Consider the following 26,768-nt stretch of genomic DNA (forward strand, 5'->3'; position numbering starts at 1 on the left):
TACTGAGAGGAGTGGGTGATGTCCCTGTGACGGGCAGTGTTACTGAGAGGAGGGGGGCGAGGGCCCTGTGACGGGCAGTATTACTGAGAGGAGGGGGCGAGGGCCCTGTGACGGGCAGTATTACTGAGAGGAGGGGGTGAGGGCCCTGTGACGGGCAGACAGTGTTACTGAGAGCGGAGGGTTGGCCCAGTGACAGTCAGAGAATGTTATTGAGAGGAGTAGGTGAGATAAGGCTCTCCCTGAAAAGCAGGCATACCAGCAGAGACCTGAGAGTGAACACTGGTTTTTGTCCCCTACAATTAAGTAGGAGAATGAGTAAATTAAAAGCAAAGATCCGTGTTCTGTTGAGTTAAGGTATGCCTGGAATTAAGATCTGACCCATGATTGGTGCATCCTACGCTACATGTCAAATGCTGAGTGCTCCTGCTGGTCTGCATGACCATGTGTACAGCAGGTGCCTCTTATTGGAGCAATTTGAGCAACAAGTTGGAGCATTAGAGAGCATTGATGAGTCTGACAGGTTTAGTGATAAAAACCACAAGAACTGCGGATGCTGTAAACAACGAACAAAAACAAAGTTGCTGGAAAAGCTCAGCAGGTGTGGCAACATATGTTGGAGGGAAAAACAGAGTTTACATTTCCAGTCCGGTGACCCTTCCTCAGAACTGATGGTGGCTGGGAAAACATCAGTTTCTATGCCGAAAATAGGGAGGAGGGTGGGGAGGGAGTAAACAATAGGATAGAGCCCAAAGAGAGAGAAAGACAGGTGGACAGATAAAGGAGTTGCTAACGATCAGGCTGGGAAGTTGTCAATGGGGACTGTTAGTCACTAACAACAGGGAGTGTGTAGTGGCAGGCTGCGTGGTAACAAAGCCTGGTGTGTGGGGTGGGGGCGCTGCGATATGGGAGAGTTTAGGCCCTAAAATTGCAGAACTCAATATTAAGTCTGGAGGGCTGTCAGGTCCCCAAGTAGAAAATGAGGTGTTGTTCTGTCTGCTTGTGCTGGGCTTCACTGGAACACTGTAGCAAGCCGGAGACAGAGATGTTGGCCAGGTTGGTTGATAGTATATGTTTCAGGGTGTTGTTTTGTGATTGAATGCAAGTTTTATGAGGAGAAACTGGTAGGCTAAGTGCGTTTTCCATGCAGCAGAGGAGGCTGAGGGGAAATCTGATCGACGTATACAAAATTATGAGGAGGCATAGATTGATTGTGAGAACCAGTAGACGAGTTTAAGTCGGGGGCATAGATTTCAGGTGAACTGTCAGCTATTTAGAGGGGATCTGAGGCAAGTGTTTTCACCATAAGTGATACAAACATGTAATATGCTGCCTGACAAGGTGGAGAAGGCAGATACGCTTGCAATATTAAAGAAGCAACAGATGAGCATTTAAAGGGCCAGGGTATGGTAGGTAATGACTCAGTGCAGGTAAATGGGATCAGTAGTTTGATGTTTGTTAGTTGGCATTGATGTTGATCAAGTGAGCCTGTTTCTATACTGCATGACTTTATGAAGCAGGGGAGGAGATATCAAAGGTCCTGGCAAAGATTTTTCAAGTCATTTCTGGCCACAGCTAAGGTGCCAGAGGACTGCTCATACTTTTATATAAAAGAAGAAAGGACAGATCCAGAAGTTACAAGCCAGTCTAACCTTGGTGGTAGGGAAGTTATCAGAAAGAATTTTAAGGGACAAAATGTCGCTGCACTTGGAGAAACATGGAATGTTCGGGGATAGTCAGCATGGCTTTGTTGAGGTAATGCCATGGTTTGCAAATTTTATCTAATTTTTATTGAGGAGATATCAGAAGTGTTGAAGAGGGAAATTCATCTGATGTGGTCTATATGTTTTTGATAAGGTCAGTGATAGCAGACTGGTCAACAAAACAAGAGCTCATGGGATCTAAGGCTCAGTGGAGTGTTGGATCCAACATTGCCTGAAAGGCCAGAAGCAGAGGGCATGAACTCTTGCTTTTGGACATCAAGGTCCCTTTGTTTCTCAGTGCTCTCTAGGGATCTACTAGTCATTGTGAACATCTTTCACTTACCAGAGCTCCCAAAATGCATCACTACACATTTGCACTCTATCAATTGAGATTACCAGATCAAATTGTTATCCATTCAGATGCCACAAAGCTGTCAGATCAGAAAGTAACTGGATTCATGAATGATTCTCCATTTCCCCAAAGTCATTTCATCTTCCCTGTCTCAGGCAAAGGCAGCATTTTGGTATGGCTGATATACATCTAGTGGCACGCAGAAAAGTGTCCTCTGAAAATGAGACACATCAATACATCACCAAAATATGGTAGGACAGTAAACACATGCTTTTTGCTTTTGAATATGGTAATTAAGAACACATTGCAGAACGTAAAGTCATGTAACGTTTTGTGAAAATGAAAAAAAAACATATTTCAAGATGCTGATCTATAAATTTTCTAATAATTTGAAGTTACCACAATCACTAGGTGAGTGGAAACATTTTCAATTGTTCCCACAACATACAATTCTAAATAACTGTCACAGAATCTTCTGTCATGCGCTGTAACATGTTTCTTTAAATAACATACGAGTCCCTGCATTATTTCTCACTCTCCAGTTTAGCATTACTTTATTTCTAATCTCTTACTGCTCTATAAAGCCAAGTGTTCTGCAGAAAAGTGGTTGTTCCTGCAATAGATTAAGTGGCTGACCTGTTTAAACATGAAGGTGTCAGCGCGACTCCTCTGGCCCTTCTATGGGCTGAATCCAAAGCAGTTATGATTGTCTCCTCCTTATCCATTAGTTCATGTCTGAGTGCCTGCACGTGAAATTCCATTAAGAAATTATCACCATTTGAAAGCAACACTGTACATTTCCATTTAATAAATCCAATCAATCAGCACTGTCAAAAAAAAGAACACTGATAATTGTATTAGGTTCCAATGAAGTAGTCAATCACTTAAGTTTCTAATATTGAAAGTATATTTAATGCAGAAAGACTAATTACCACCGCAACCTTAAGCATCAGTCAAGCAATGCTGACACAACATGTTAATGCCCATTAGAAGGCCTCTATTTATCAGATATCAGAAGTGTTGAAGAGGGAAATTCATCTGATGTGGTCTATATGTTTTTCATATTATGTTCTTCATATTAAATGTGCTAATCTGTGGATGGGGACAAAGGATGAAGATGGGCATATTTACAGAAAAACACCGTGACTGACAAATCACATCACTGGTTGGAAATGAGAATTGAGAGGAAGGTACAAAGATGCTTCAAGAGGATTTGGAGTGACTAAGAGAGAGGGCAAAAAAAATTGTTTGATTCACTCTTTTTTTGAGCAGCTCATGCTGGGTTCATCCTCACCTTCACCAGCTCTCACCTGTGGCTCCAAATAGTTACTAGCATCTGACAGAAGCCACATAATTGTAAAAAAAATTTCAATAGTAAGGTCAAATGCAGGGAAGGTAAACACTGCATCTCTTACAATTGGTGACTTTATGATTGGTCTATTCTAGCAGGCAAAGGCTGATTCTCCAATACTGGACAGATGAGACCAATCTCAAGGCCAATGGTCACTAGTACAGAACCATGTTGTGGAACATCTGGTTACCGGGACAATTCACTCTAGATCTCCCAAACATACTGAAGAACTTGCAGCTTCTAATGTTGCTGTTCCAGTTTCAGAAAAACAGAGCTTGATTTTTGTTTTTTCATGAGGTAAGACCCCTAACAAACAAAAAAAAATTCTGAAGAGACACAGTTTGTTTCTTGTGATTCAGGCCAGGATTTGTTCACACAACAATGATGGGAAAGTTAGAGGAAAAGTTTCCATATAATGGAATAGGGAATGCTTTTACTGCAAGTGACTATTCAAGCAAAATCTAGTGCTTCACTTAAAAGGGAACTGGGTGAAATATTTACAAGAAAAGAAAATTAAAACAAAGGAAACAAGTAGGGAATTTGGATGAAAAGTCCCCCTTCCTCCATTAGGAGGGTAGCACCAGCACATGCAAGACTAAACTAATCATCCTCAGGGCAAATTTTGTTTTAAATCAATTAGAGAAGGAATATAAATGTGGTTCCATTGTTTATAAAGGGTACGAAGGAAATGCCAAACAATTAAAAGCCTGCTTGTCTTATGTTAGTGGTGGGAAAATTTTAAAATCGATCTGAGAGATCAAATAAACTAACTGAGAAAGGCATGGACTAGTCATGGATAGTCAGCACGGCTTTGTCAAGGTAAGGTCATTACTTACAAATTTAGTTGAATTCTTTAAGAAAGTGGCAAGGAGGATCGATGAGGGTTGCGCAATGAATTTGTCGACATGGATTTTAGCAAAGCAAATGATAACGTCCCACCTGAGAAGTGCAAAAAAGTGAAAGCTCATGGGTCATGGGATACGGAGTAATGTGTTGACTAATCGGCTTAGTGGCAGGAAACAAGGGTAATTGTTCATGGCTGTGCTTCTGAACGGAAAGCAATTTCCATTGGTGTTTCACAGGGCTTGATTTTGGGGCCCCTTTAATTTATTTTATAGATGAACGATTCAGACTTGAACATGGGGGGCACAATTGGTAAATTGGCAGACAACTGAAAAATTGGATGTAAGGTGGATAGGACAGAGGATAGCTCCAAGTTCCAAAATGATATTCGATGGGTTGGCGGAGAAGGCAGGAAAGCGACAGATGGAGCACAACTCTGACAAGTGTGATGCATTGCTTTTCATGAGGACATAAAGGGAATACACAATAAATAGGAACATACTGAGAGGGGTAGATGAAGTGGGGGATCTAAGCATGGAAGTGAACAGGTTCCTAAAGGTAGCACTACAGGTCAGTAATGTTCTGACGAAGGCACAGGGAATGCTTTGCCTCATTGGGAAAAGTGTAGATTACCAAAGTAAGGACATCATGATAAAACTGTACAGGATACTGATGATGCCACAACTGGAGTAGTGTGTGCAGTTGTGTTCATCACAATCCAGGAAGTATATAATAACTCTGGAGACAGTGCAGAAAAGATTTACTCAAATATTGCCAAAGCTGGAGAATTGTAAATATGAGGCTGTTTTCCTTGGAACCAAAAAGTCTGAGGGATGACATGATTGAGGTATACAAAACAGTGAAGGGCAGCGATAGGGTAGAGTTAGTGTAGACAGGAGGAAGCTGCTTCCCTTGGCAGAGAATTCAAAAATCAGCAGTTACAGAGTCAAGCTAAGTGGCAGAAGGGTTAGAGGGGATGTGGGAAAATCCGTTTTATGCAGAGGGTGATGGGTGTCAGGAATTTGCTGCCTGAATTGGTGGTGGACTAAGAGATTCTAAACTCTTTTAAGAAGTACCTGGATCTGCACTTTAAGTGCTGCAGGTCCATGTACGTTTGTAACAATTTGGGATTAAAAAAGGCATCAGATGTCTATGGGTCAGCATGGACAAAGATGGCTGAATGGCTCCCTTCTGGTTTATATCATTTGTATGGCTCTATGTTGGTCCTGCGCAAGGCCAGTAGACATTGGTCACACATTATCACTGTTGCAAAGGCACTGAACTAACTTCATGGACCGCAAGTGTTCATCTGGGATAGATACCCTGCACAAGGCTGATAGATAGGGATGGCCAGGATTCTGGCCCAGCATTTGATCTGATTTATTTGATTTATTGTAGTCACACGTACCCAATACAGGTGAACTACCCTTGTTTTTCTAGTGGGAACTGCTGTCAGATGAGTTATTGCAGTGCATTTTGTAGATGGTACACAATGCCCCCATTGTCTATCAGCAGTAGACAAACATCAATGTTGAGGTGATGGAAATGGTGCCAATCAAGCATCAAGCTTCTTGAGTGTTACTGGAGCTGCGGCATCCAGGCAATCATATTCCATCACACTCCCAACTTTGCCTTGTCAGAGATGGACAAGCTTTGGGGAGAAAGGAGAGGAGATACTAACCACATGATTCCCAGACGTGCTCTTGTAGCCACAGTATTTATATGGCTTATCTCATGCAGGTTCAAGTCAGTAGTAACACCCATGAAGTTGATAACAGAATTTCAGTGTTGAAACTCAACAAAGGAAGATGGTGAGATTCTCTCTTGTTAGAGATGATCATTGCCTGGCACCTCTGTGGCGCAAACATTATTTGGCACTCATCAGTCCAAGCCCGAGTATTATCGACATCTTCCTGTTGATGCTAAACACTGTGCAATTATTAGTAAACATCCCCAAGATTCATCCTTGAGTTGACCATTTTGCCATCCTTCCACTGTGTCCTTCCACTGTGAAACAGTGAATAAATATAACTTAGATACATAAATGGAACTGTCCTGTTCAAAGGTCAAATCCAAAACTTCCAAAATATACAGCTTCTGTCTCACTGAGCTGAACCAGACACTTCATTCTTCCTCCTTGTAACCATGCAGCCAATGCACAGGAAGGGTCATGTGCTGGCTGATTGGTGACCTCAGTACAATTGTTTCACTTATTTAATTTTGATCAGCAAACAAGCAAGCATACAAGCATCCAAAGTTGGTGTATCATGTGATTTTATGAAGGGAAGGTTGTGCCTCAGAAACCTTATTGAGTTCTTTGAGAAGGTGACCAAACAGGTAGATGAGAGTAAACCGTTTGATGTGGTGTATATGGATTTCGGCAAGGTTCGATAAGGTTCCCCACGATAGGCTATTGTACAAAATGTGGAGGAAGGGAATTGTGGGAGATATAGCAGTTTGGATTGGAAATTGGCTTGCTGAAAGAAGACAGAAGGTGGTAGTTGATGGGAAATGTTCATCCTGGAGACCAGTTACGAGTGGTGTACCGCAAGGGTCGGTGTTGGGTCCACTGCTGTTTGTCATTTTTAGAAATGACCTGGATGAGGGCGTAGAAGGATGGGTTAGTAAATTTGCAGATGACACTAAGGTCGGTGGAGTTGTGGATAGTGATGAAGGATGCTGTAGGTTGCAGAGAGACATAGATAAGCTGCAGAGCTGGGCTGAGAGGTGGCAAATGGAGTTTAATGCAGACAAGTGTGAGGTGATGCACTTTGGTAGGAATAACCGGAAGGCAAAGTACAGGGCTAATGCTAAGATTCTTAGCAGTGTAGATGGGCAGAGAGATCTCGGTGTCCATATACACAGATCCTTGAAAGTTGCCACCCAGGTTGACAGGGCTGTTAAGAAGGCGTACAGTGTTTTAGCTTTTATTAATAGAGGGATCGAGTTCCGGAACCAAGAGGTTATGGTGAAGCTGTACAAAACTCTGGTGTGGCCGCACTTGGAGTATTGTGTACATTTCTGGTCACCGCATTATAAGAAGGATGTGGAAGCTTTGGAAAGGGTGCAGAGGAGATTTACGAGGAGGTTGCGTGGTATGGAGGGAAGGTCTTACGAGGAAAGGCTGAGGGACTTGAGGCTGTTTTCATTAGAGAGAAGAAGGTTGAGAGGTGACTTAATTGAAACATATCAAATAATCAGAGGGTTAGATAGGGTGGATAGGGAGAGCCTTTTTCCTAGGATGGTGACAGCGAGCACGAGGGGGCACAGCTTTAAATTGAGGGGTGAAAGATATAGGACAGATGTCAGAGGTAGTTTCTTTACTCAGAGAGTAGTAAGGGAATGGAACGCTTTGCCTGCAACGGTGGTAGATTCGCCAACTTTAGGAGCATTTAAGTCGTCATTGGACAAGCATATGGACGCACATGGAATAGTGTAGGTTAGATGGGCTTAAGATCGGTATGACAGGTCGGCACAACATCAAGGTCCGAAGGGCCTGTACTATGCTGTAATGTTCTATAAAAACTCTGTATTGCAAGAAAAGACAAATAAAACATTGTATCGTATTATCCTACATGACAAGGCAAAGGGATCCTTTTATCAAATGGAAAGAAAGAATAGATATAATGTTGCAAAGATTAATCACAAGCCAGAGGATCGAGAAATTCTTAAAAGGCAGAAAACAACCAAAAAAAGAAGGGGATTAGGTAAACTTTGAGGATGGACTTGCAAATAATATCAGGACAGGCAACTGGAACTTTGTTAAATATATAGAAAGGAGGACAGACCAAAGTTAATACAAGCCCCTAAGAGAATGAGGTTGGAGAAATAATATTGGGGAACCAGGAAATGGCTGAAGAGTTAAATAAATTCTTTGCATGAGTCCTCAAGGCCTACTGGTATTATCATTAACCTATTAATCCAGAAACCCAGAAAATGTTCTGGGGACCTGGGTTCGATGGTGGAAGTTTAATTTTAAAAAGAAGTCTGGACTTAAGAATCTACCGATCACCATGAATCCATTGTCACTAATGTCCTTCAAGGGAGGAAATCTGCCAACCTCACCTGGTCTGGCCCACATATGGCTCCAGACCACAGCAATGAGCTTGACTCTCAACTGACTCAAAGAAATAAAACTGGATAAATCACACAGCATTGACCTAGCCACCAGAAAAGACAATGGCAGAAACTGCCCTGTCGACCATGCAAAGTCCTCCTCACTAACATCTGGGGGTTAGTGCCAAAATTGGGAGAACTGTCTCACAGATTAGTTAATCAACAGTCTGACACAGTCATAATATCTTTCACACAATGTCCCAGACTCCACCATCACCATCCCTGGATATGTCCTCTCTCACCGGCAGGACAGACCCAGCAGAGGTGGTGGCACAGTGGTGTGCAGTCAGGACAGTGTTGCTCTAGGACGCCTCAGCATTGACTCTGGACCCCATGAAGCCTCATGGCTTCAAGTTAAACATGGCCAAGGAAAGCTCTTGCCGATTACCACGTACCGTCCTCCCTCAGCTGCTGAATCAGTACTCTGCAATGTTGAACAACACTTAGAGGAAGCACTGAGGATGGCAAGGGCACAAAATGTATTCTGGGTTGGGGATTTCAATATCCACTGCTAAGAGTAGCTCAGCACCAGTGCTACTGATCGAGCTGGTCAGATCCTAAAGGACACAGCTGCCAGACTGGGTTTGCGGCACGTGGTGAGGGAGCCAACAAGAGGTAAAAACATACTTGACCTCATCCTTACTAATCTGCCAGCTGCAGTTGCATCTGTCCATGTCAGTATCAGTAAGACTGACCATCGCACAGTCCTTGTGGAACAACGTCCCGCCGTCACATTGAGAACAACCTCCATCATGTGTGTGGCACTATCACTGCAGTAAATGGGACAGACTTCACATAGATCTAGCAACACAAGGCTGGGCATCCATGAGGTGCTGTGGGCCATCAACAGCAGCAGAATTGAACTCTAGCACAATCTACAACCTTCGTGGCTCAGTATGTCCCTCACTCAACCGTTACCATCAATCCTGGTTTAATGGAGAGTGCAGGAGGGCATGCCAGGAGCAGCACCAGGCTTACCTGAAGATGAGGAATCAACTTGGTGAAGCCACCAAACAGGACTACTTGCATGCCAAATAGCGAAAGCAGCAAGTGATAGGCAGAGCTAATCAATCTCACCATGGATCTGATCTAAGTTCTGCAGCCCTGCCACATCCAGTCATGAATGGCAATGGACAATTAAACAACTCACTGGAGGAGGAGGAGGAGGCACCACAAATGTCCCCATCCTCAACGATGGAAGAACCAAGCACATCAGTGCAAAACATAAGGCTGAAGCATTTGCAGAAATCTTTAGCCACAAGCGCTGAATGGGTGATCAAACTCGGCCTCCTCCAGTGATCCCCACTATTGCAGATACCAGTCTTCTGTCAATTCAATTCACTCCATGTGATATCAAGAAACGGTTAGGGACACTGGATACCGCAAAGGCTATGGGCCCTGGCAACATTCCAGCAACAGTACTGAAGATTTGTGCTCCAGAACTTGCTGCTGCCCGAGCCAAGCTGTTCTAGTTTGTTTCAACACTGGTATCTACCCGACAATGTAGAAAATTGCCCAAGTATGTCCTGTACAGAAAAAGCAGGACAAAACCAGGCCAGCCAATTACTGCTCCATTAGTCGACTCTCAATCATCAGTAAAGTGATGGAAGGTGTCATCAACAGTGCTATCAGGCAGCACCTGCTCAGAAATAACCTCCTCAGTTACGCCCAGTTTGGGTTCTGCCGTGGCCACTCAGCTCCTGACCCCATCACAGCCTTGGTTCAAACGTGGACAAAAGAGCTGAATTCCAGAGCTGAAGTGAGAGCGACAACCCTTCACATCAAGGCTGCATCTGACCGAGTGTGGCATCAAGGTGCCCTAGCAAAATGGGAATCAATGGGTTTCACAGGCAAACTCACCGGTGGTTGGAGTTATACCTGACACATGGGAAGGTGGTTGTGGTTGCTGGCAGTCAATCATTTCAGCTCCAGAAGATCTCTGCAGGAGTTCCTCAGGGTAGTGTCCTCGGCCCAACCATCTTCGGCTACTTCATCAATGACCTTCCCGCCATCATAAGGTCAGAAGTGGGGATGTTCGCTGATGTTTGCACAATGTTCAGCACCATTTGACTTCTCAGACACTGAAGCAGTCCAAGTTCACGTGCAACAAGATCCGGACAATATCCAGGCTTGGGTTGACAAGTACCAAGTGACATTTGCGCCACACAAATGCCAGGCTCTGACCATCTCTTGACATTCAATAGTGTTACCATCAATGAATCCCTCACTCTCAGCTGGGCGTTACCATTGACCAGAAACTCAACTGGTCATCACATTAAGATAGTGGCCACATGAGGAGGCCAGATGCTGGGAATATCACATCAAATAACTCACCCCCTGACTCCTCAAAGCCTGTCCGCCATCTAAAAGGCACAAGTCAGGAGTGCGATGGAACACTCCCCCACTTGCCTGGATGAGTGCAGCTCCAACAACACTCAAGAAGCTTGACACCATCCAGGACAAAGCAGCCAGTACAACATCTACAAGTATCCACTCCCTCCATCTGCAATGCTCAGTAGCAGCGGTGGGTACTAACTACAAGATGCACTGCAGAAATTCACCAACGCTCCTCAGACAGGACCTTCTAAACCCAAGACCACTTCCATCCAGAAGGACAAGGGCAGCAGACATATGGGAACACCACCGCCTCCAAGTCCCTCACCATCTTGACTTGGAAATACATTGCCATTCCTTCCCCTCAAAATCCCAGAATTCCCTCCCTAATAGCGCTGTGGGTCAACCCACAGCAGGAAGAATGCAGTGGTTCAAGAAGGCAGCTCACCATCACCTTCTCAAGAGGCAACTCAGGATGGGCAAGAAATACTGGCCAGGCAGTGACACACATGTCCCACAAATGAATACAGTCACAGTAAAAGACACTGACAGTGTTCCAAAATTCCTGCATAATCAAAGGGCAAATGATAGGACAGGATATAAAACAACAACTATCCCTAAAGAAAAGATATGAGGGAAACTAACTGGGTTAAAGACCATTAGGTCCCCTGGGCCCGAAGTGCTGCATCCTAGGATATTAAAAGTAATAGCTATAGTGATAGTTGATGCACTGATCACAATCTCTCCAGTATCCTTGGCTTTTCAAAAAGTCCCAGTGCCCCACAGGGCAGTATGGTGGCTCAGTGGGTAGCATGCTGTTTCACAGTGGCAGGGACCTGGATTCAATCCCATCCACAGGTGACTTTCTGTGAGGAATCTGCACCTTATCCCCGTGTCTGTGTGGGTTTCTTCCAGCTGCTCTGGTCTCTTCCCACAATCCAAACATGCACAGATTAGGTGGGTTAGCCATGGGAAATGCAAGGTTGCAGGGGCTGGGCAGCTGGTTGAATCTGGGTGCCATGCTCTTCCGAGAGTCAGTTTGGACACAATGGGCCAAGTGGCCTGCTCTCATGCTGCAGGGATTCTATGACTAGTACCTTTATTTTAGAAAGGAAAGGAGACAAAAAAGATAACTACTGGCCAGTTAGCTTAATGTCTGTTATTGGAAAATGCAACAGCCTATCAGAAAAGATGTAATTGCAGAGCACTTAAAATACATAATACAATCACAGTCACTACGGCTTGATAAACAGGAAATTGTGCATGACAGATTTATAAGAATTCCATGAGGAGATTACAAGTAGTACAAATAAAAGGGTGTAACATTCAAAAAGGTATTTGTAAAAATAATCACACTTCAAGCAGATAAGACTTTTAATAAGACCACATAGTTTTGGGGAAATATATTAACATGGATAGGGGATTGACCAAATAATAGAGAACAGACATTTGGTACAGGGGGAGTCATTTCCAGGTCGGCAAGCTGTAAACAGTGAACTGCCATACGGATCAATGCCACGGCCATTCTTGTTGCGAATAAATATTAATGACATAGTGATGAAAGTGAATGTACTATTACCGAGCTTACAGAAAACACAAAAATAGGTATGGAAGACAAGTGATGAGACTGCCAGACTGCCTGCAGAGGGATGTACAAAAGTTAAGACGCTCAGACTGGAGTATTTTTAACAGTATGAGAATCAAACGCTATAGGGAAACGGCAGGAAAGTGGTATCGAGGAATATCAGTATTTTATGATCTCATTGAGTGGCAGACTCAATGGACTGAATAGCCTTCTGCTCATTGATCATATTTCAAGAGTAAAACCTAGAGTCAATGAAATTCTAATTGAATTAAATATGGAAAATCAGCAAGGACATGTTACATTGCTTAACCCAAAGTCAAAGCACAAAAGCAGATTCCACAAAAGCACAGATAGCACATTCTTTGAGATGCCTCTTACTTCCAGACCAAAACATTGCAACAAAAACTCACTAATGTAGAACCAAGAATACAAATATTCATGCAGCTACTTTCATGATGTGAAATGTCAATGTGATCTGTCACCCGCCAGTGACACAATAAGCAATGCTGCAGTAAGGTCAAGACAGACAATGAGGATGATTATTATTGATCAGTTTGGGTATTCAGAGACAGTGAGGGGGTTCTCAGACAATGTTGAAGCTCAAAGCACTTACAATCTGGGATTATGGTTTCCCTCCAGCACTACATTACAAAAGAAGAAGAAATGCTGAGAAATCAAAGGTTGAAAAACATGGCATACGTTTTAGCTAACACAGGATGAAACCAGAGTGTGTCCAAATTCTGTGACAGAATATAATTTTCATACAACGCTTTCCTTAACATTTGGAAATGAGAAAGTATCTTTCATCAATGTTGTGTATATGGCTGCATTATTTTCTCGCAAACTGTGTTCTGTCACTACTGTGAACAAAACAAAAACAGTGTTCTGGAGAGATAGCAGGAACTGCACATGCTGGAGAATCGGAGTTAACGAGGTGTACAACTGGATGAACACAGCAGGCCAAGCAGCATCAGAGGAGTAGGAAAGCTGACGTTTCGGGCCTAGACCCTTCTTCAGAAACATCAGCTTTCCTACTCCTCTGATGCTGCTTGTCCTGCTGTGTCCATCCAGCTCTCCACCTTGTTGTCTCAGAAACAGTGTTACAGTGATTAGTATGGGTCCTAGCTCTGACCAACTTTTTGTGCGAAAGGTTGAATATTCATCATTCTAGTTCTTGTACTCATTTTGCAGGACCTAAATGCCACAGCACAGTGGCTGAGTGGTTAGCACCACTGCCTTACAGTGACAGGGCCCCAGGATCGATTCCAGTTGTGGACAACTGTCTGTGTGGAGTTTGCACATTCTCCCCATGACTGTTTGAGTTTCCTCCAGTTACTCCCATTTCTTCCCACACTCTAAAAGATATTGCTGCTACGGGATTGTACGACATAATAAATGTGTTAGTGAGAATGGGGGGAAAAGAGTCCCTTAAGACACAAGGGTAGCCTTGGAGAAAGTCTCAAGGGCAACAAGGTGGTGCAGTGGTTGGCACTACTGCCTCACAGTACCAGGGACCTGGGCTCAATTCCACCCTTGGGTGACTCTTCGTTTACACATTCTCCCCATGTCTGTGAGGGTTTTCGCTAGGTGCTCCAGTTTCCTACCACAGTCCAAAGATGTGCAAATTAGGTGGATTGACCACACTAAATTGTCCATAGCTACCAGGTTTGTTAGCCTTGCAGGGGTAGGTGTGGACCTGTTGGGCTGAATGTTTCTACACTGTAGGGATTCAGTGAACCCTCTTTCTACCGATGTTGTTGGCAGCAATGTGCACAATGAGCTATGTAGGAATTCTGCTCATTGACTGCAGCTCCACCTTCAACACTATTATCCCCTCCAGACTGATCTCAAAACTCTATGACCGAGGTCTCTGCTCTGCCCTCTGCTACTGGATCCTCAACTTTCTGACCCAAAACCACAGTGAAGATAGGTAACTGCCCCTCCTCCACAATAACACTAGTGCCCTCGAAGAATGTTTTCTCAGCCCCCGACTGCACTCCTTGTGCACCCATGACTGTGTTGCCAAATTCCAAATTAACGCCACCTGCAAGTTAACTGACGACACCACTGCAGTGGGATGGATATCTAACAATGAATAAAATACAGAAGGGAGGCAAAGGGTTTGGTGACGTGGTGCAGAGAACAACCTCTCTCTCGATGTCGGCAAAACTAAAGAACTGATCACTGATTTCAAAAGACAGGAGGAGAACACGCCCTGATGTATATCAATGGAACTGAGGTTGAGAGGGTGGAGCGTGTCATTTTCCCCGGTATGACGATAATCAACAACGCGTCCTGGACTTTCCACGAAAATACGTTGGTCAAGGCGGCACAACAATGCCTCTCCTTCCTCAGGCGGCTCAGGAAATTTGGCCTGGCCAATTTCTACAGATGCACCATTAAAAGCACATTGTCCAAGTGTATAATGGCCTGGTATGGCAACTATTCTGCCCAGGACTGTTAGAAACTACAGAAGCGGGTGTGCACAGCCCAGATCATCACGGAAGCCAACCTCTCATCCAAGGACTCCATTTACATGGCTCACTGCTGCGGAAAGGTAGCCAGCATCACCAAAGACCCATCGCACCTACGTAATGATCTCCTACATCCTCTTCCATCAGGCACCAGGTACAGAAGCCTGAACACACACACACCAACAGTTTTAGGAACAGCTTCTTCCCAGTTGTTATCAGACTGATAAATAGACTCTCTAGCCTGAAATAACGCTGATCTTGCTAACATTGATCTCACTGAGCGCATGCTCTGTTCAATGTAACCTGCATGCCTCTGTCATTTTCATCTGTATATCCTTCGCTTACTATGATCTGCCTGTACCACTCATAAATAAAGATTTTCACTCTACTTTGGTACACGTGACAATAAATCAATCAATTAGTCAACAACCTTAATACAAGTTTGAGGAACAAGACTTCATCATCTGTCTTGTCACTTTCTAGCCTTCTGGTCCAATATTAAGTTCAACCAATTTAGATCAGAATCTACGCTTCGATCTTGCTCCTGTATCCCTTTTTGCATTCAGATGCCTATGTAGCTATTCACACCTCTTCTGGACACAACCTTTGATTTTTTTAAAAAAAATTACCATTGTGTTACCAAGCTTTTGCAGAAAATAATGTTTCATAACATAATTTCTTCTACCCTCCACCTCATCACAAGCATTCCCTTGAGAATTTTTGGGAGTTTTCCGACCTCCTGTCTACCAGCCGGAAATACCTTACATTTGTGTCTTTCATTTCAGAGAGACTTTTATTACCAAAGCATTTTTGTCTTACACCCAATGGAACAAACGCAAGAACATGATATTTCAAACAATTGGAATAATTTATACGAGAAGAAAAACATGTCGTGTGGTTGACAAGTCCACTCTGAATGGTCGAGCTGTCAATAGAATCCCTGACGGTGTGGAAACAGGCCATTTGGCCCAAGACGTCCACACCGACCCTCCAAAGAGCACGTCACCCAGACTCACCCCCTTGCTTTAGCCCTGTAACCCTACATTTCTCATGGCTAATCCACCGAATACACACATCTTTAGGCTGTGGGACGGAATCAGAGACCTGTTGTAAACTCACGCAGAACCTCGTGGAAACCCACACAGGCACAGAGAGAATGTGCAACCTCCAGACAGACAGTTCCCCGAGAATGGAATTGAACCTGGGTCCCTGACAGGCAGCAGTGCTAACCATTGAGCCTCTGTGCCAATAAGGAGAAAGGAACAGGGAATACAGGCTGTACAATCTTCTGGCTAATTCAAAGAAGGTGGAAGTTTTAAAACATTTCTGTTTACAGAGAACAGGTCATTGAGTGTCAATGTATGTCACTTCTAGCAGGTGCAAATGAGCCCCGTTAAAAGTTCAACTGTTTATCTTAAACTGGTCATGACTGAACAGGCCCTGCTAACAGCAGGTGTTTCACTTTGGACTTCTGCAAGTGAAGGCTTGTTTGTTTGTCAGGACAGATGTGATAGAGGCCAAGAATCAGGGAAGATGGAAGGGAGACCTTACAAGAAACAATATGTGTGGAAGTGTGGTTGAGGTAGCTTTGGGAATTTGGAGAATGTAGTGAATATTCATGAAATTGCATGAAATTCTTCAGGGGAAGGATGAACAGCCAAGGTCCAAGTGGGAGCAAAATAGAAAATGAAAACAGCAAGGAACAGGAACTCAGGTCATGCTTGTGGGCTGAATGAGGGTGTACCGCAGGATAATCACCTAATCAATGTATCATTTCCCCTTTGCAGAGAAAACACTGGAAAAATTGAATATACCTGTATGTTTGAACAGATGAAGTACGGGTAAATCGCTGTTTCACTTTACAAGTGTATTTGGGACCTTGCTTGGTGACTGAGGAGTGGACTACAGAGGGAATGGTCACTTTGGAATGCTGAAAGGGGATACTGGTGAAGATGCTGGAAGATAATCTGCTGAACGCAGAGGTTGATGGAGGGATAAGCTGAGAATAAGGAGAATTTATGATTCTGGGATAGGTGGAATGGATGAGGGCCGAATTTTGTGAAATGGATCAAAGTGAAAGTTCTGCGAACCATGTTGGGGTCCTTGGTTGTGGAAAAGAGAAAGTATCTCACACGTGCCGGTGCGGTGTGCTCTGCTCATTACAAACAAGCAGTTTTCAGTCGGCCAATCATGATCACATATGACCTATATGTCTGGCATAATACTGGCTGCAAATTTCATAGACAATGTTGGTCAATGCAATGAGAATTATTTTTGGACTGACAACAGCATCCTGCTAGGGGAAAATACCATTCACATAACCACTATACAGCAGCAGCATGAATTACTTGCTTTAGCTCAAACTTTTGAGAAGCTTTGGTTTTCCATGGCAATTTGAGGTAGACCAGGCACTTTTCAGTTCTAAAATTTGAACCATTTGACAATGCACACTATACACATCAGTCATCTACTTGTGATATCCATTATAGAACATAGAACATAGAACAATACAGCACAGAACAGGCCCTTCGGCCATCGACGCTGCGCCGACCTGTGAACTAATCTAAGCCCCTCCCCTGACACGATCCCATCATTATCCATATGCTTATCCAAGGACTGTTGAAATGCCCCTAATGTGGCTGAGTTAACTACTTTGGCATGCGGGGCATTCCACGCCCATAGCACTCTCTGAGTAAAGAACCTGCCTCTGGCATCTGTCTTAAATCTATCACCCCTCAATTTGTAGCTATGCCCCCTTGTACAAGCTGAAATCATCATCCTCTGAAAAAGACTCTCACTGTCCACAATATCTAATTTTCTGATCATCTTATATGTCTCTATTAAATCCCCCCTTTTCTCTAATGAGAACAAACCCAAGTCTCTCAGCCTTTCTTCATAGGGCCTGTGCTCCAGACCAGGCGGCATCCTGGTAAATCTCCTCTGCACCTTTTCCAATGCTTCAACATCTTTCCTGTCATGGGGCGCCCAGAACTGCACGCAATATTCCAAATGAGGCCGCACTAGCATTTTGTACAGTTGGAGCATGACATCATGGCTCCGGAAGTCAATCCCTATAAATCCCGTGACTGTACAAAACGCTAGTCGAGTAGCCTGTATCTCAGTATTCTCCTCGACAACATTGTCGTTTTCCAGAGTGAATACTGTCAAAAAATATTCAATTAGTGCTTCCCCTATCTCCTCTGACTCCACACACAACTTCCCACTACTGTCCTTGATTGGCCCTCATCTTACTCTCGTCATTCTTTTATCTTTTATCTTATTTATCTTCATGATGTACTTTATGAACAATACCACACATCCCCACATCACTTTAAACCTTTGGAACCTTAACAAGTTGTAGATATCTCCAATTAGCTCACTTCTTCGCTTGAAGCAGAGCAAGGACTAAGTCCTACACGGTGAAAATGTTAGAAACAACAATGAGCACTGTCCTGCTGAGCCTTACCTAACTTCGTTACTGACCAAACTACCAGCACCCAGTTCAAAGTTGCACAATTGCTCAAGATTTGCATTTCAGAGAGTGACTATTGTAAACATGGAAGCTAGGAGCAGGGAGGAGGCCAAATGGCTCTTTCAGCCTGCTCCACCATTCTTCATGATCATGACTGATCATCCAACTCAACAGCCTAATCCTGCTTTCTCTCCATAACTCTTGATCCCATTCACCCCAAGTGTTATATCTAGCCATATCTTGAATACGTTCAATGTTTTGACATGAACTGCTTGCTTTGGTAATGATTTCCACGGACTCACCATTCTTTGGGTGAAGAAATACCTCCGAAATCGTCTATCCTGAATCCTCATACTGTGACCCCTGGTTCTGGACACACCCACCACTGGGAACTGCATCTATCCTGTCCAGTCCTGTTCGAATTTTATAAGTCACCTCATTCATTTGAATTCCAGCGAAAACAATCTTAACCGAGTCAATCTCTGATCATACATCAGACCTGCCATTCCCGGAAACAGGCTGATAAACATGCGCTGCACTGATAAACTATGACAGCGACAGCAACAGCATCCTTCCGCAGAAAAGAAGCACAAAACTGCACACACTATTTTAGGTGCGGCTTCACCAAGGTGCTGCGTAACTGCAACACCACATTCCGGCTTCTGTACTCGAAACCTCTCGGAACGAAGGCCAACAGACCATTTCAGAGATGGGAGGAACTGCCAATGCTCGAGAATCTGAGATAACAAGGTGTGAAGCCAGATGAACACAGCTGGCCGAGCGGTATCAGAGGAGCAGGAAAAATGACGTTTCGGGTTTGGGCCCTTTTTCAGAAATGGGGGAGGGGAAGGGGATTCTGAAATAAATAAAGAGAGAAGGGGAGGTGGATAGAAGATGGATAGAGGAGAAGATAGGTGGAGACAGATCAAAGAGGCGGCGCTGGAGCCAGTAAAGGTGAGTGTTGTTGGGGAGTTATGATGGAGGTTCGTCAGTCAAGGGAAGACAGACAGGTCAAGGAGGAGGGGATGATGCTGGTAGGTAGGAGGTGGGGTGGAGATTAGGGTGAGAGTTCGGGTTAGGGTTACACCCTAACCCCACCCCACCTCCTACCTACCAGCGTCAGCCCTGCCTCCTTGACCTGTCTGTCTTCCCTTGACTGGTCAACCCCCTTCCTAACATTTGTCTTTACCAGTCTCTTTCTCTTCACGTATCTATAGAAACTCTGTGTCAGTCTTTATGTTCCCTGTATGCTTACTTTACTGCATTTACCCCTTCTTAATCAATCCCTTGGTCCTTCTTTGCTAAATTCTACTATGCTGCCAATCCTCAAATGTTGTTTCCATGGATCAGATACTATCGCTAATTGCCTTTGTTAAGTCATGGATTGGTCCTCTTACCCATTTTGCTTTCATGCCAGACAGGAATAAACAGTTGTTGCAGTCTGCCCACGTGCTCCTTAAATGTTTGCCATTGCCTATCCACTGTCATCCCTTTAAGCAACTCTTTGTGATCTATCAAGGCTAATTTCATGCCTCATATCTTCAGCTTTCATTATTAAGATGCAGCACCCTGGTCTCCAAATCAACTCTCACACTCTCCATCTTGACTGAAAAAATTCTATCATGTTGCGGCCACTCATCTCGAAGAAATCTTGCACAGCTAGATTGGCAATGATTCCCTTCTCATTACACAGCACCCAGTCTTAGATGCACTGCTTTCCAGTTGGTTCCTCAACATATTGCTCAAGAAAACCATCCCGTATCCATTCCAGGTCTGTTCTAGTTCTGTCATAAACTAGTAGAGCTCTCAACAATAAATTAGAAGGCTATGGCTTCAAGCTGTAATTTATATTTAAGCATAATTTTTAGGGTAATACTTCAATGAAGTACTGAGGAATTTGGATTGTCGGAGATGCCAGCATTCAGAAGAGGCATTAACTAGAGGCTCCATCTGCTGATAAGAGCTCAGATCAACTGAAGTCGTGACACACTTTGCCTGGGTCATAAATTCTAGTGACAAACCAGTCCATATCAATAGTGCAAGATAACAAAGTGTGGAGCTGGATGAACACAGCAGGCCAAGCAGCATCTCAGGAGCACAAAAGCTGACATTTCGGGCCTAGACCCTTCATCAGAGAGGGGCATGGGGAGAGGGAACTGGAATAAATAAGGAGAGAGGGGGAGGCGGACCGAAGATGGATAAAAAAGAAGATAGGTAGACAGGAGTGTACAGGTGGGGAGGTAGGGAGGGGATAGGTCAGTCCAGGGAAGACAGACTGGTCAAGGAGGTGGGATGAGGTTAGTAGGTAGGAAAAGGAGGTGCAGCTTGAGATGGGAGGACGGGATGGGTGGGAGGAAGAACAAGTTAGGGAAGCAGAAACAGGCTGGGCTGGTTTTGAGATGCAGTTGGGGGAGGGGAAGAACTGGGCTGGTTTTGGGATGCAGTGGGGGAAGGGGAGATTTTGAAGCTTGTGAAGTCCACATTGATACCATTGGGCTGCAGGGTTTCCAAGCGGAATATGAGTTGCTGTTCCAGCAACCTTCGGGTGGCATCATTGTGGCACTGCAGGAGGCCCATGATGGACATGTCGTCTGAGGAATGAGAGGGGGAGTTGAAATGGTTCGCGACTGGGAGGTGCAGTTGTTTGTTGCGAACCAAGCGGAGGTGTTCTGCAAAGTGGTTCCCAAGCCTCTGCTTGGTTTCCCCAATGTAGCGGAGGCCACACCGGGTGCAATGGATACGATATACCACACTGGCAGATGTGCAGGTGAACAAAACGAAAATGAGCTCAAAATTCATACTGGCAAGTAGACCCGCTTGACATTATGAATTGGTGCAGAGCACACTTAGATGTTGGAAGCAACTGCGGACACTTGGTTCAATGGTGCTGCCTCCAAATGAAGCTACCTCACCCAGCTGCCGAGGGATCTGGACTGCATCGTGAAGCAAAAGGCTCAGGCTTCGTTGGTCACATAAATCTGTGGGTTCAGCTACTTGTTTGAAGATATCTGCAAAAGTTATCCAGAAGAAAAATACTGACATTCCTAAACTTAAGGGAGGTAGTTGAGAGTTCAATACATCCAATACATCTTCCTCAATTGCCTTGCTTTGTAAATTATCTTAAAACATTATTTTATGATCTTGATTGGCTATTTGCAAACAACTGTGGAAACAAAACCTTCTGTTTGTTTACAACAATGGACAATGGATGTTGTATGATTCTCCAAGGAGGTCATTTTGTCAATTTCTTTCTTGATTGTAAATCTCAAACCTCTCTAATATCTCCTCGTTCATTTCACAGAGGTAATCTTTGTGTGGACCTGGAAAACATCGGCACCGTCCTCAATGAATATTTTGTGTCAATCTTTACAATGGAAAAGGACACTGCAAGTAAGATATCAGGGCAAAGGACCTCGGAGCATCAGAGGTTAAGAGACAGGGAGATGCAGCTGGTTGAGCAACTTTAAAAGTGGATACATCTACAGGGCGAACTGAAATGTATACCAGCTAGCGGGGGAAGTGAGGGAGGAGATATCTGGGCCCCTGGCAGCAATTTTCAAAGCCTTGTCAATCACACGTGAAGTAATGAAACACTATTAACATTGTCCCACTATTAACAAACGGAGAGAGGAACAGACCAGGAAATTAAAGGCCAGTCAGAATAATCTCAGCACTGGTGAAGCTAGAAAGAGGCATTCTTAGGGGTAGAATGTACTTGCAAGAAATAATCAGGGATAAACACTATGGATTTGTTAAGATGAGGTCACATTATGCATTTGATGTGGGCTTAGTAAAGTCCCCCTTGGCAGATTGAGCAAGAAAACAACAGCCATGGGATCAAAGGCAAAGAGGCACACTGGAGCCAAAACTGGCTGAGGCAGAGAGCACAGGGTGATTGATGGTAGAGGGATATCTATTTGGCAGGATGTTTGCTTTGAGTGGGGTTGTGCAGGGCTTTCCACAAGGACCCTTGAAATTTGTCAAGTTAATTCATCATTTGGGCTTAAACACAGGATGTATGACTGTATCGCTAGCGAATGGCTAATTTAGTGAGGAGGATATCGATGGAATGGCCATGTAAATAACAGCCATGGGATCAAAGGCAAAGTGGCACACTGAATCCAAAATTGGTTGACAGACAGGAAGAATAAACTTCAGGAGGAGATCAACAGACTGGTCAGCTGAGCACAGCAATTGAACTCAACCAGGAAAAGTGTGAGCTAATGAACTTGGGAGGGCGAACAACGCAAGGGATCACACTACGAAGGGTGTAATCCTGGAGATGACTGAAAAAAACAGCTGCCTGGGCTGGGGGTTGTCATGGAATCATATCGTACAGAAGAGCTCCTATGGCCCACTAAGGCTGTACCTCTAAAAATACACTGCAACATATACTAGTCCCATTTTTACACACTGGACCATTCTCTTAAATATTACGACATGTCAACTGCTCATCCAAGTACTTTTCAAAGGTTGTGAGGTTTCCTGTTTCAACTTCCCGCCCAGGCAATGCGCTCCAGACCTTCACCACACTCTGGATGAAAACGATTTTCCTCAAACCTCTAAAATATTCCCATCTTTCTCTTGAAAATTATGCCCTATTGTTATTGATGCTTTAACTAAGGGGAACAATGCTTTCTATTCAACCCATCTTTACCTCTCATAATCTTATATGCCTCTGTCAGGACCTCCATTCACCCACCAAACCTTCTCTGCTTCACAGAAAATAATGTGATTTTTTCCAGTCTTTCTTCACAGCTAAAATGCTCCAACACATGCAACATCCTTTTCATTCCCTCCAGTGCAATTACATCCTTCCTAATGGGTGGTGACCAAAATGCCACACACGACTCCAGCTGTGGCCTAACCAAACTTTTAAACAACTCCAAAGTGACCTTCCCACTCTTACAATTTATGCCACAACTGATAAAGGGAGGTGTCCCATATGTCTTTGTAACAACCCTTACTAGCCTGACCTGACCCCTTCAGGAATTCATGAACAAGCACTCCAGGATCCCTTTTCTCCTCTAAGCTTCCCAGTGTCCTGCTATGCATTAGATTGAGATTTTATTATCACATGCATTCAATACAGGGTACAAGAGTACAAAGAAAAGAGTACAAAGTTGCCTTAGACGGTGCCATCTCAGGTACAAAGTACTTTGGTACGCAATTTTAGTTGCAGAAGTACAAAATTTATCCATCCTTCTTTACTCAGAGTCGTAGGGGAGTGGAATGCAATGCCGGAGAGGGTAGTGGAGTCAGCCTCAATAGGGGCATTTCATCGGCTATTAGACAAGCACATGGATGATAGTATAAGGTAGGGGCGGAGGTTAGATTGACCACAGGATTAGGGTAAAAGTTCGGCACAACATCGTGGGCTGAAGGGCCTGTACTGTGCTGTACCGTTCCATGCTCCATGTGATAAAAACAAATGAAGAAGTTAAAATGTTCAGCACTACAGTCTTCTTAGTATAACAGTAGAAGAATAAAAACAAAAATTTAAAAAGTCAAACATTACTCTCCACTGGAGTCGTACCTGAGGACTGGAGAGAGGCAAATGTAATTCCTCTCTTCAAGAAAGGAAATAGGGAAATCCCCGGCAATTACAGACCAGTAAGTCTCACGTCTGTCGTCTGCAAGGTGTTAGAAAGGATTCTGAAGGATAGGATTTAAGACCATCTGGAAGAGCATGGCTTGATCAAATACAGTCAACACGGCTTTGTGAGGGGTAGGTCATGCCTCACAAACCTTATCAAGTTTTTTGAGGACGTGACTAGAAAAGTTGATGAGGGTCGAGCTGTCGATGTGATGTGTATGGACTTCAGCAAGGCATTTGATAAGGTTCCCCATGGTAGGCTCATTCAGAAGGTCAGGAGGAATGGGATACAGGGGAACTTAGCTGCTTGGATACAGAATTGGCTGGCCAACAGAAGACAGCGAGTGGTAGTAGAAGGAAAATATTCTGCCTGGAAGTCAGTGGTGAGTGGGGTTCCACAGGGCTCTGTCCTTGGGCCTCTACTGTTTGTAATTTTTATTAATGACTTGGATGAGGGGATTGAAGGATGGGTCAGCAAGTTTGCAGACGACACAAAGGTCGGAGGTGTCGTTGACAGTGTAGAGGGCTGTTGTAGGCTGCAGCGGGACATTGACAGGATGCAGAGATGGGCTGAGAGGTGGCAGATGGAGTTCAACCTGGATAAATGCGAGGTGATGCATTTTGGAAGATTGAATTTGAAAGATGAGTAGAGGATTAAGGATAGGATTCTTGGCAGTGTGGAGGAACAGAGGGATCTTGATGTGCAGATACAGAGATCCCTTAAAATGGCCACCCAAGTGGACAGGGTTGTTAAGAAAGCATATGGTGTTTTGGCTTTCATTAACAGGGGGATTGAGTTTAAGAGTCATGAGATCTTGTTGCAGCTCTATAAAACTTTGGTTAGACCGCACTTGGAATACTGCGTCCAGTTATGGTCACCCTATTATAGGAAAGATGTGGATGCTTTGGAGAGGGTTCAGAAGAGATTTACCAGGATGCTGCCTGGACTGGAGGGCTTATCTTATGAAGAGAGGTTGACTGAGCTCGGTCTCTTTTCATTGGAGAAAAGGAGGAGGAGAGGGGACCTAATTGAGGTATACAAGATAATGAGAGGCATAGATAGAGTTGATAGCCAGAGACTATTTCCCAGGGCAGAAATGGCTAGCATGAGGGGTCAGAGTTTTAAGCTGGTTGGTGGAAAGTATAGAGGGGATGTCAGAGGCGGGTTCTTTACACAGAGAGTTGTGAGAGCATGGAATGCGTTGCCAGCAGCAGTTGTGGAAGCAAGGTCATTGGGGTCATTTAAGAGACTGCTGGACATGCATATGGTCACAGAAATTTGAGGGTGCATACATGAGGATCAATGGTCGGCACAACATTGTGGGCTGAAGGGCCTGTTCTGTGCTGTACTGTTCTGTTCTATGTTCTATGTTCTATTACAGTCCTTTCCTAAGCCACGAGTTTGCAGACACTCTGAACGAGGCTTCCCCCGTGATGGTTTGTATTCCCTGCGCAGGGCTAAAACCCGCCCATCCTTGCCAGTGGACTTCACTGCTGACTGCCGTTGCTGACCTCCATCGGGCACGACAGGCTTTGCCACATTAAGTACTCTCTTATCTTATTCCTTCTTCAGGCTATATCAATCTGCCACTGACCTGCCCATCTGACCGATGACAAGATTGGAGCAGACAAGGGGACCTGGTAAAAGGTGTTTAAGATTTTGAAGGGCACAGAAAGGATAACTGGAAGCTGCTTTTTCCATTAGTTGACATGAACTCACTGACGGAAAGTGTGGCTGATTCAGAAAGTGTCCGAATATTTAAGCAGTATTTAGATATTCACTTCTGTTGCCGTAGGCTCCAGGGCTATGGGTCAAACAATCAAAAAGGAAATCAATGTACTGTGAGTTCAACGTAGACAGATCTTTGTTGAGTAGTGCAGTAACGACAGACCACACGGCCTCCTCCTGTGCAACAAACATCCATGACTCAATAATTACACAGCTTTTCTTTGAGGCATTTCTCCACTTGACTGATTCTTTGTGCAGATTCTGCAAAGACCACGCTATAACTTAACATTAATAGTGGCAGTGACTAAATAGAGAAATATACTAAGACAGCAAACCTTTTGTTAAACAGTACCCGTGGTACCAGGAATGGGCTGAATAATCAAAAATTCCAGTTGATCAATATTTCCACACACACAAAAAACACACACTCAATAACAGGAACATAATGCATGGGATATACACATTACTGTTCTCCTTCATTTACAGCATAAATAACTTCAGTAATGATGCAACTTCGCCTTAACTCAAACTTACTGGCAGGGAGCCTTCTCACTTGCACCCTCACCAGACATCACAGAGATGATGAGAATACAGTAAACATCTGGTGTGTAATTTTTGTCAGTTTATTGAGTGGGCTAGTTTGTTAAACAAAGTTTACGTACAGTTAAATCTACAGTTTACATGTGTATCAGCAATGATAGATTTAGTACTTACACTTGTATTTTTTCCTCCAGATGACCCTTGGACAGACACATCAAGCCAATTTTCAAAGAAACACTCTGATTCTTCCACTCCTACCCCTGGAAAAGGAAGTTCCAGAATGTCACTGACTGACTTTACTTATTTGAATACAGCATAAGATACATAGAACATCGAACAGTACAGGCCCTTCAGCCCATGATGTTGTGCTGAACTTTTACCCTAAACCTCAGGTCTATCTAACCTCCACCCCTATCTTGTATTAACACCCATATGCCTGTCAAATAGTCACTTAAATGCCCCTAATGAGGTCGACTCCACAACCCACTCCAGCTGAAACAAAGATCTCTTTGAATTGTCATTTGTCAGACATGTATTGAATCAAAAAACAAATTTCTCACTTCCACAGATTTCTACAGCATGTTAATATGATTTGTGAAAGTTAATACTTCACCCTTTTATTTTACAAATACAACTTTAAACAAAATGCTACTGCATAGAACTTCTATGCTGGCAT

At 43.9% G+C, this 26,768-nt stretch overlaps 1 long non-coding RNA gene across 1 annotated transcript; it reads right to left on the reverse strand.

Moving 5' to 3' along the window:
* Positions 1 to 644: 644 nt before the first annotated feature.
* On the reverse strand, positions 645 to 26,346 carry LOC132209233 (uncharacterized). Its single transcript, XR_009445322.1, has 3 exons — positions 26,267 to 26,346; positions 2,689 to 2,795; positions 645 to 2,266 (listed from the first exon to the last, which is right to left on the reverse strand). It is a non-coding gene; the product is annotated as an uncharacterized LOC132209233 (long non-coding RNA).
* Positions 26,347 to 26,768: the final 422 nt, after the last annotated feature.

This window comes from Stegostoma tigrinum, unplaced genomic scaffold, assembly GCF_030684315.1.
Source record: "Stegostoma tigrinum isolate sSteTig4 unplaced genomic scaffold, sSteTig4.hap1 scaffold_73, whole genome shotgun sequence".
Classification (NCBI taxonomy): domain Eukaryota; kingdom Metazoa; phylum Chordata; class Chondrichthyes; order Orectolobiformes; family Stegostomatidae; genus Stegostoma; species Stegostoma tigrinum.